Source organism: Bos grunniens, chromosome 24 (assembly GCF_055505025.1).
Source record: "Bos grunniens cultivar Pamir isolate PY7600 chromosome 24, Bosgru_T2T1.0, whole genome shotgun sequence".
NCBI lineage: Eukaryota > Metazoa > Chordata > Mammalia > Artiodactyla > Bovidae > Bos > Bos grunniens.
In genome coordinates this window covers 19,380,661-19,389,816 of record NC_141188.1, presented here as the reverse complement: position 1 = coordinate 19,389,816, position 9,156 = coordinate 19,380,661, and the positions used below count along the sequence as shown (strand labels likewise).

Below are 9,156 nucleotides of genomic sequence, written 5' to 3'. Positions count from 1 at the left end.
GGCACTTTTATGATTAGATTAATAAGTATATATAAACAAACAAACAAAAAGGAATAGTGCAGAATGTATTAAACTAACTCTCCCTTGTTTCTCCTTTTCCCTCTCCAACTAGCTAGACCTTGTTTTTACTTTCTAAACTTTTGCATCTTGTAGAAGTTACATGCATGACTCTAAGCAACCTACTGATATGCCTTTCTTTTTTCTGACTTATGAAATTTAAGCATTATTTTTCCTATCTATTGAAAATGAAGATTTAGCTCATCTATATGACCCCAACTGCCACTTCTCCACTTACCTTTTAGCTAATTTTTCAGTTTTTAAATTGATTAAATCTTTGATGTGGTTTTAGCAGTACATACAATAAAATTGGAATGCTACAGAAATTGGCATGGCTGAAGGATGACATGCGACTTTGTGAAACATCCATATTTTTGTGGGATGTTATTCAGTCTTAACAATAATGAAATTCTATCACAAGCTACAACATGAAAAATTTTTGAAAATACAGTGCTGGGTGAAATAAGCCACACACCGAAGGACATATGTTGTATGATTCTATTTCTATGAGCTACCTAGAGTAGTCAACCACCTAGCTGGGGGTTACCAGGGGCTAGGAGAGGGGGCTGTAAGCAGCTGTTGATTAATGGGTAGAGAGCTTTAGTTTGGGAAGATAAAAAAGTTCTGGAGATTACTCACGCAACACAGTAAAGCAACTGAACTGTACACTTGAAAGTATTTCACGTGTTAGTCTCTCAGTCGTGTCTGACTCTGCGACCTCATGGACTGTAGCCCAACAGGCTCCTCTGTCCATGGAATTCTCCAGGCAAGAATACAGTGGGTTTCTATGCCCTTCTCCAGGGGATCTTCCCCACCCAGGGATCGAATCCCGGTCTCCTGCATTGCAGGCAGATTCTTTACTGTTTGAGCTACCCAGGTATTTAATACTTTAAAGTATTAAATTTAAAGTATTAGATTGGTGAATTCTGTTAAGTATATAGTACAAGCATATGGTATATAGGTATAGTATATAGTATACTTATATATAAGTATATAAGTATAGTATATACATATACAAGTATATAGTACATATACATATATATGTATATGTATGTTAATTGCTCAGTTGTGTCCGACTCTTTGCAATGGACTGCAGCCCACCAGGCCCCTTTGTCCATGAAGTTCTCCAGGCAAGAATATTGGAGTGGGTTGCAAACCACTCCAGTGTTCTTGCCAGGAAAATTACATGAATAGAAGAGCCTGGTGGGCTACAGTATGTGGAGTTGCAAAGAGTCAGAAAGGACTGAGAGATTGAGCACTCAGGCACACATTTGTATATATATCTTCATTGTTTAACTTCTCTTATCTTTTGACTTCTTCCACATTAACGTTTATGCACATCTTTTCAGTCTTTATCCTCATTATATGAGTAACTGCATGTACAAGCGTTTTCAAAAATATGTGTAGAAACAATTGTAGATATTGGTGGTATTTACAAATCCCTCCCCCCGCTCCCACCCTCCCCGCTTTTCTATTTTCTATGCATTGGGATTATTGTGTTCAGAGCCATTGCGGCTGATGGAAGCCAAGTGACCAGCATCATTTATCAGTGAATTGAGTGGCAAGGAAGTGAGCCGTTCTCAGATCTGGGCATTTAACCAAAAAGACCTTGATTCTTTGCCACCGCAATGGTAAAGTTTGGATGGCTGTTTTTTCCTTTTTATGCTCTTAAGTTTTCCTGAGGTTACTTCTTAAGAGTAGAGACTTTTCACCCATCCATTTATGTAATCAGCATACCCTTCAAACACAACTATTAATGTCTTTTTCCAGATATGTGTGATTTTCCTGTGTTTTATTTTGCTTGTTTCTTCCCTTTTGTATTGTATTTTCTCATTTCAGACTTCATATTTATCAGATTTTATATATCCTTGATTGTTATATCTCTTCTATATCTTATCACATATTTCCCGCTCTGTCCATTTTGTTCTACGTATAGAGTTTCTTGACTTTGATCTCTTTTTCTTTTTTTATCACCCTTCAAGTCCTAATGAAAGTACTAATTAGATTTTTTTCAAGTTTCTTCTTTTCAGTTTTTTTTTTTTTTCCTGTTTCCACTGGGACTGTTTTATCTATTTATTTTGCCAGTTGAATGCTGCTAATTTTCTTTATATGCTTGAGTGATTATAAGTTACTTGTGCATATTTAAAACAGGAGATATTGAACTGACATTTCCAGGTAGTGGATTGGGTTTTCTCTGCCGTTCTATTATGTAAGCTTGTTTTCTCTGCAAAATATTTTCTATAGTCATAGGGGCTGATCGGATCAAGTAGGCACTCAAATCACAGGGATATAGTCTTTTGATAAGGGATTACCAAAATGGGACGAGCTTTTATTTTGTGGTACCAGTATCTAGCTAGTGGTCCTAATTCTCCCCAAGCAATGCGCTACATTCCTTTAGTGTAGGGACTGTTTTGCTGTTTTCTCTTTCCTTGGGTTACTGTGAGCTCTCCTGTGCTCTTGTTACATCCAGGAATGTGGGAGACAGAAGAGGGGTATGGACATGACTGGTTCCTTATTCTAGAAGTATTTTGGGAGCTCTCTATTCCTCCCACTCATCAATTTTGGCTCACTTTCATGATGTCATCCTCCATACTTATGAATTTTACTCCAAAAGGCTTTGGGATTCTGCCTGAAATATTAGCTTTTCCTGCCATCTCTTCTTATGTTAATTTTGGACTATAGATTCCTCAGTCCTCTTTGTTCAATTACATGTTTTTCATCCATTTCCATCTCTCAGAAAAGCTTTAAACCTAATGTTGAATGATGGCCCTTCTCCCATTCTCTTTCCTTTTAGGGTTTATAGTTTTAATTCTGTTTTTATTCTTCTCTATTTTAATGAGAACTGGAGGAAAATGCAAACATTTGAACACCATATTGAATCAGAGATCACCCTGTTCACTTGCAGTGAACAGAGCAATGCACTGAATTTTGTGTATCTGTGATGGATCAACTATGTTCTCATTGAAGGTCATATATGATGAGTTTAGGTTCCTAAAACACAGGTAGATATTTCCAGTGTTTTCTGGATGCATCAACACCTTCTCATGGCTTTTAAGTTGTTTGAAATGAACATGTAGGAAAATAGAAAGTGGGTGAAAACCAGAATTTGAATCAACAGCTCTTCTTCTTACAACACCTTTATATTTTATTTATTCATTTATTATTTTGGAAAAAGTTGGATATAACCAATACAAAATTCCATTATTAAACTAGCAGTTCTGGTTTTCAATGGTTCTAATTGCAATGACTTGTTGAAAGGAAACTAAAAAATAATGAGTAGTATGAGAAAAACTAAAACATTTTAATAGATTTCCTCTTTGCATTTCAGAAGATATTGTGTCTCAAAGAATCTTGAATTCAGGTTTTATTCTTGTAGTTTCCTGCCTCTAAAATTATTTCTCAAGTCGTTTTCCTCAGCTCTTACAAGAATACATCTGTGCTTCTGAAAAATATTCTCACAAGTGCTTGTGGGTGATTTATTGGTGCTTATAGCCATCCTATTTTAAGTGTATAAAATCGTGACTGCTCCAAATGTCCAGAGTCAACAACAGTGTGGTTTTCATAATTGGCCCAGACCTTCCTTCTGTCCCCCTGCTTTTATTAACTCACCCTGGTTTTGCCCTCCCTAAACTTATAGGCTCTTCATGATGAAGTCTGCCTCCTGATATATCTCAGCAGACCTTTCTCTCTGCTATCTCATTTGGATCTTTTCTTAATATCAACCTTGTCTCTCTTATACAAAATTTCATGTCCAAACTTCTTTTGTGTTTATTTTATAATTATTTCTTTCTTTTTTTAAGATTGGACTGATGGATAGAGTCCCCTGTGGAGGGGGAGGAGGGGCAAAAGCATTTTCTCCAATACAAACTTTATACATCAAGTCAGAGTCAAATACTAGACTGTATCCAGGGAGAAAGACTGCATCACAGACAAAGTAGGTGTGATGAAATGTGTGAAGTGCTGTGAAAGTAAAAGTGAAAGTGAAGTCACTCAGTCGTGTCTGACTCTTTGCAACCCCGTGGACTGTAGCCCACCAGGTTCCTCCGTCCATGGGATTCTCCAGGAAAGAATACTAGAGTGGGTTGCCATTTCCTTCTTCAGGTGATCTTCCCAACCCAGGGATCGAACCTGGGTCTCCCACATTGCAGGCAGATGCTTTACCCTGGGAGCCACCAGGGAAGCCCTTGGAAGCTGTAGCAGGGACAAATTGGCTACAAAATGTCAACTGAAAGTGGCCTAGGTCATTATCAGAGACAATTCAAGTTTAAGTCGCCTACTACATATTATCTATTGAGAGAAAATACAGATGATTTAAATGTTTATCAAACAGCCAATACATACATACTATGGAGCCCATTATAGTACAAATTATATAAATTCAATAATGACTATAAGGAACCATCCTCAAAGTAACTTGATTATCTGGTAGAACAGAGATGTCATGGAGTGATGGAAGAGAGGAAAGTGATGACTATACTTTGTAAGTGCAGTAGGATTTTTTTTTTTTAAGAACTGAAAGTAAACAATATGTTTATGACCATAGTATTTTTTTTTAAGTATTCTGTACCCTAACCCTGGATCCATAAAATTAAGTCAAATCTTACCTACACTGGGGAGCTCAGAGGAGAAATTACATGGCCAGCTTACTAGACAGCTCTATCATGGCTCAAGGAATGGCATAACATAGCATACAGTTTCCAATTATTAAAGTGTACTTCTGGGTGGTCAGAGAAGAAGTTCCCGCTAATCACCCTTTATGCTTATGAAATGAGAATACTTTCTTAATAAGAATACTTCAAGTTAGACCATCTGGCAAGTTGTCTTGCCTAATTACAACTCCAAATCTTTTGACTGACTTTTCTCATGAGAGAATTTGAAGTTAACTTTTCTCCTTGGTCAACCCTCTTTGAAATCTAACAAGAACCATAAATCGCCAGTGATTCTTCCAGCCAATTCTGTCTATTTCTTTAGACAACTATGCATTTCAAAGCAATCTGTTCACTAATGTGTTTATTTATACACCTACAGTGTATTTTGTTTACAATAAAGTCTCCTATTTAGCCATTTGCCAAAGGAAAGGTCATTCTGAGGTTCCGTTGCTCAGTTGTGTCTGACTTTTTGCAACCCCATGGGCTGCAGTATGCCAGGCTTCCCTGTCCATCACCAATTCCTGGAGCTTACTCAAACTCATGTCTGTCGAATTGATACACTCTGTGGTTAATGTCACTCATTATTAGAGTGAATATCCCAAACACCTTTATATACAGTTCAGTTATTTTATTCAGCAGAGCTGTTTCTTTGCTCATAATCAGAATACATCAATTGTAGCCTTTTTGAGTGAAGGCTAAGCTGCTTCAGTTGAATCCAACTCTCTGTGACCCTATTTACTGTAGCCCACAGGCTCCTCTGTACATGGGATTCTCCAGACAAGAATACTGGAGTGGATTCCCATTTCATTCTCCAGGGGATCTTCCTGATCTAGGGATCGAATCCACATATCTTACTTCTCCTGCATTGGCAGATATGTTCTTTACCACTAGCATCACCTGGGAAGCCTGTTTAATTTTTGAATTTTGAGACTGAATGAAGTGTGAGGAAGGGCAGGACATTAAAGCCAGTGCTGTTAATGTGAGCACTGCACAATTTTTAAGAGGTGGCATTCACACTGCAGACTGCAGGGAATGGGACTCTGAAATCCTATAGAGAAGCTTTACACCATCTCTGTTCTTTAGTCAAATACAGCAAAACACCGAGTTTCTTTAGGGAAAGCTAGCATACCATTGCTATCTAGAACAGAAAATTGCATCAAATATTCAGGTTATACCATATTGTAACATAAGTATATCTATAGGGAAAAAAGAAAATGATGTTTAAAATTGAAATTTTAGTCTCCTTCACCGTGGAAATCAAACATTAATGATTCATTAAATTATCAAAGATACAATAAATATATATTATGCACAGCACATTCTGTTAATGCAATCAGTTCAGTTCAGTTCAGTCAGTAAGTCATGTGAAACTCTTTGCACCCCGATGGACGGCAGCACAACAGGCTTCCCTGTCAATCACCAACTCCTGGATTTTTCTCAAATTTATATCCATTGAGTTGGTGATGCCATTGAATCATCTCATCCTCTGTCATCCCCTTCTCCTCCTGCCCTCAATCTTTCCCATCATCAGGGTCTTTTCTAATGAGTCAGCCCTTCGCATCCGGTGGCCAAGGTATTGAAGCTTCAGCTTCAGCATCAGCCCTTCCAATGAATATTCAGGATTGATTTCCTTTAGGATTGACTGGTTTGATCTCTTTGTTCATGCCATGGAAAATTCAATAATGAGTAAGACAGTGATCTCAAAGGAACCAAGGATCCAGCAGAAGAAAGAAACAGGTGCACGTTTGATGGAGTGATAAAACAGAAAAGGGGTGGTATGAGTTCATCTTAACAATCTAACCTTAGGATTAAAACAGAAAATGTTTTTATGACATAGACTAAAAATTATATAAACCAGAAGCATAACTGATGATAAATATCTTTGCATTCACAGAGCTTTCAGATGTCATTGAATAGAGAAGACTTTGTGTCTTTATATATGATATTGTGTGGCTTTAGATAGAAAATAGACAAGAATGTGTTTTAAAAATATATAAATATGAATGGTGAATACAGTGCATGGTTAGAAATATTGACAGGTTATAAAAAATAAATAAATTATACATGATAGATAACAACATAGATAGAGAGATAGATAAAAGGAGAGCCAGGAAGATTAATAAAGTATCCATTGTAATCTTAGGGTTATATCAACAACTATGAAGCAGAATTGATTAATTATACTTCTGGTTCAAGGAGGAGAAGTAGAAGGATGTATGCTCATCTCCTCCTCTGAAAGCACCAAAATTGCAACTATCTGTTGAAAAATCATTGATAGAAAGATGCTGAAATCCACCAAAAAAAGATACCCCACACCCAAGACAAAGAAGTCATAGCAAGGTGGTAGGGGGCACGATCACAACTAAATCAAATCCCATACCTGCTTGGTGGGTGACCCACAGACTCAGTTCAGTTCAGTTCAGTCACTCAGTTGTGTCTGACTCTTTGCAACTCCATGGACTGCAGCATGCCAGGCTTCCCTGTCCATCACCAACTCCCAAAGCCTACTCAAACTCATGTCCATTGCATCAGTGATGACATCCAACCATCTCATCCTCTGTCATCCCCTTCTCCTCCCACCTTCAATCTTTCCCAGCAGCAGGGTCTTTTTCAATGAGTCAGTTCTTCACATCAGGTGGTCAAAGTATTGGAGTTTCAGCTTCAGCATCAGTCCTTCCAATGAATATTCAGGACTGATTTTGAGATTGATAGGTTGGATCTCCTTGCAATCCAAGGGACTCTCAAGAGTCTTCTCCAACTCCACAGTTCAAAAGCATCAAGTCTTCGGGGCTTAGCTATCTTTATAGTCTAACTCTCACATCCATACATGACTACTGGAAAAATAATAGTTTTGAGTAGATGGACCTTTGGTAAAGTTCTGACAAAATGTGGTCCACTGGAGAAGGGAATGGCAAACTACTTCAGTATTCTTGCCTCTAGAACCCCAGGAACAGTATGAAAAGACCCACTGACTGGAGAACAATAATACCAAAGAAGTTCTCACACTATTGTGAAGGTTCTGAACATCATGTCATGCTTCCCAGCCTGGGGACCTGACAAAGAGACTGGGTTTCACCAGGAAATATGGCCTTCAGGGCCAGAGGGGTTTGATTATAGGCCTTCCAGAAAACTGAGGGAAACAGAGACTCCAGACTTGGAGGGCACAAACAACACTTTGCATGCACCAAGACCCAGAAAAGAGGAGCAGTGACCCCACAGAAGATTAAACCAAAATTACCTGCTAGTGTTGGAGGGCCTCCTAAGGAGGTGTGTGTCGACAGGACTTCACAGGAATGAGGGCACTGGAAGGTCTCCCTTGGCTAAAAACCCTTGGAGTTTGCCATTAATCTTACAATAGAGCCCAAAGACCCCAAGGCTGGGTCACCTCAGGCCAAAGAACTACCAAGGAGGGAGTGAAGCCTCTATCCACTGGCAGATAATTGGATTAAAGCTTTATGGACCAAGGTTCTGCCCACCAGAGCAAGACCCAGTTTTTCCCACTGCCAGTTCTTCCCATCAAGAAGTTTACACAAGCTTCTTAGCTTCATCCATCAGAGGGCAGACAGAAGAAGCAAGAAGAAGCATAGTTTCACAGTGGCTAATATAAAAACCATACTACATAAAGTTAATCATGATGAAAAAGCAGAAAGTTGTGTCCCAGATGAAGGGGCAACATAAAATCCCAGAAAAAAACAACTGAATAGAGGTAGGCAACTTTTCGGAAAAAAAAAATTCAGCATAATGATAGTGAAGATAATCCAGGTTCTCAAGAAAAGAATGGAGGCAAAGATTGAGAATATAAAAGAAATGTTTACCAAAGACCTATAATAACCAAGGAACAAACAAAGATGAATAATACACTAGAAGGAATCAACAGCAGAATAACTGAGGTAGAAAAATGGATAAATGACCTGGAGGAAAGAATGGTGTAAATCAGTGCCACAGAACAGAATACAGAAAAAAGAATGGAAAGAAATGAACACATCCTAAGACCTCTGGAGCAACATTCAGTACAGTTCAGTTCAGTCACTCAGTCGTGTCCGACTCTTTGCGACCCCATGGATTGCAGCATGCCAGACCTTCCTGTCCATCACCAACTCCTGGAGTTCACCCAAACCCATGTCCATTGAGTCAGTGATGCCATCCAGCCATCTCATCCTCTGTCGTCCCCTTCTCCTCCTGCCCCCAATCCCTCCCAGCATCAGGGTCTTTTCCAATGAGTCAACTCTTCGCATGAGGTGGCCAAAGTACTGGAGTTTCAGCTTTAGCATCAGTCCTTCCATTGAACACCCAGGACTGATCTCCTTTAGAATGGACTGACTGGATCTCCTTGCAGTCCAAGGGACTCTCAAGAGTCTTCTCCAACACCACAGTTCAAAAGCATCAATTCTTCAGCGCTCAGCTTTCTTCACAGTCCAAATCTCACATCCATACATGACCACTGGAAAAA

General features: G+C 38.8%; 1 pseudogene; it reads left to right on the top strand.

Annotated features, from left to right (window-relative positions):
• Window positions 1–339: 339 nt before the first annotated feature.
• Window positions 340–433, top strand: LOC147345911 (U6 spliceosomal RNA; annotated as a pseudogene).
• The last annotated feature ends 8,723 nt before the right edge of the window (window positions 434–9,156 follow it).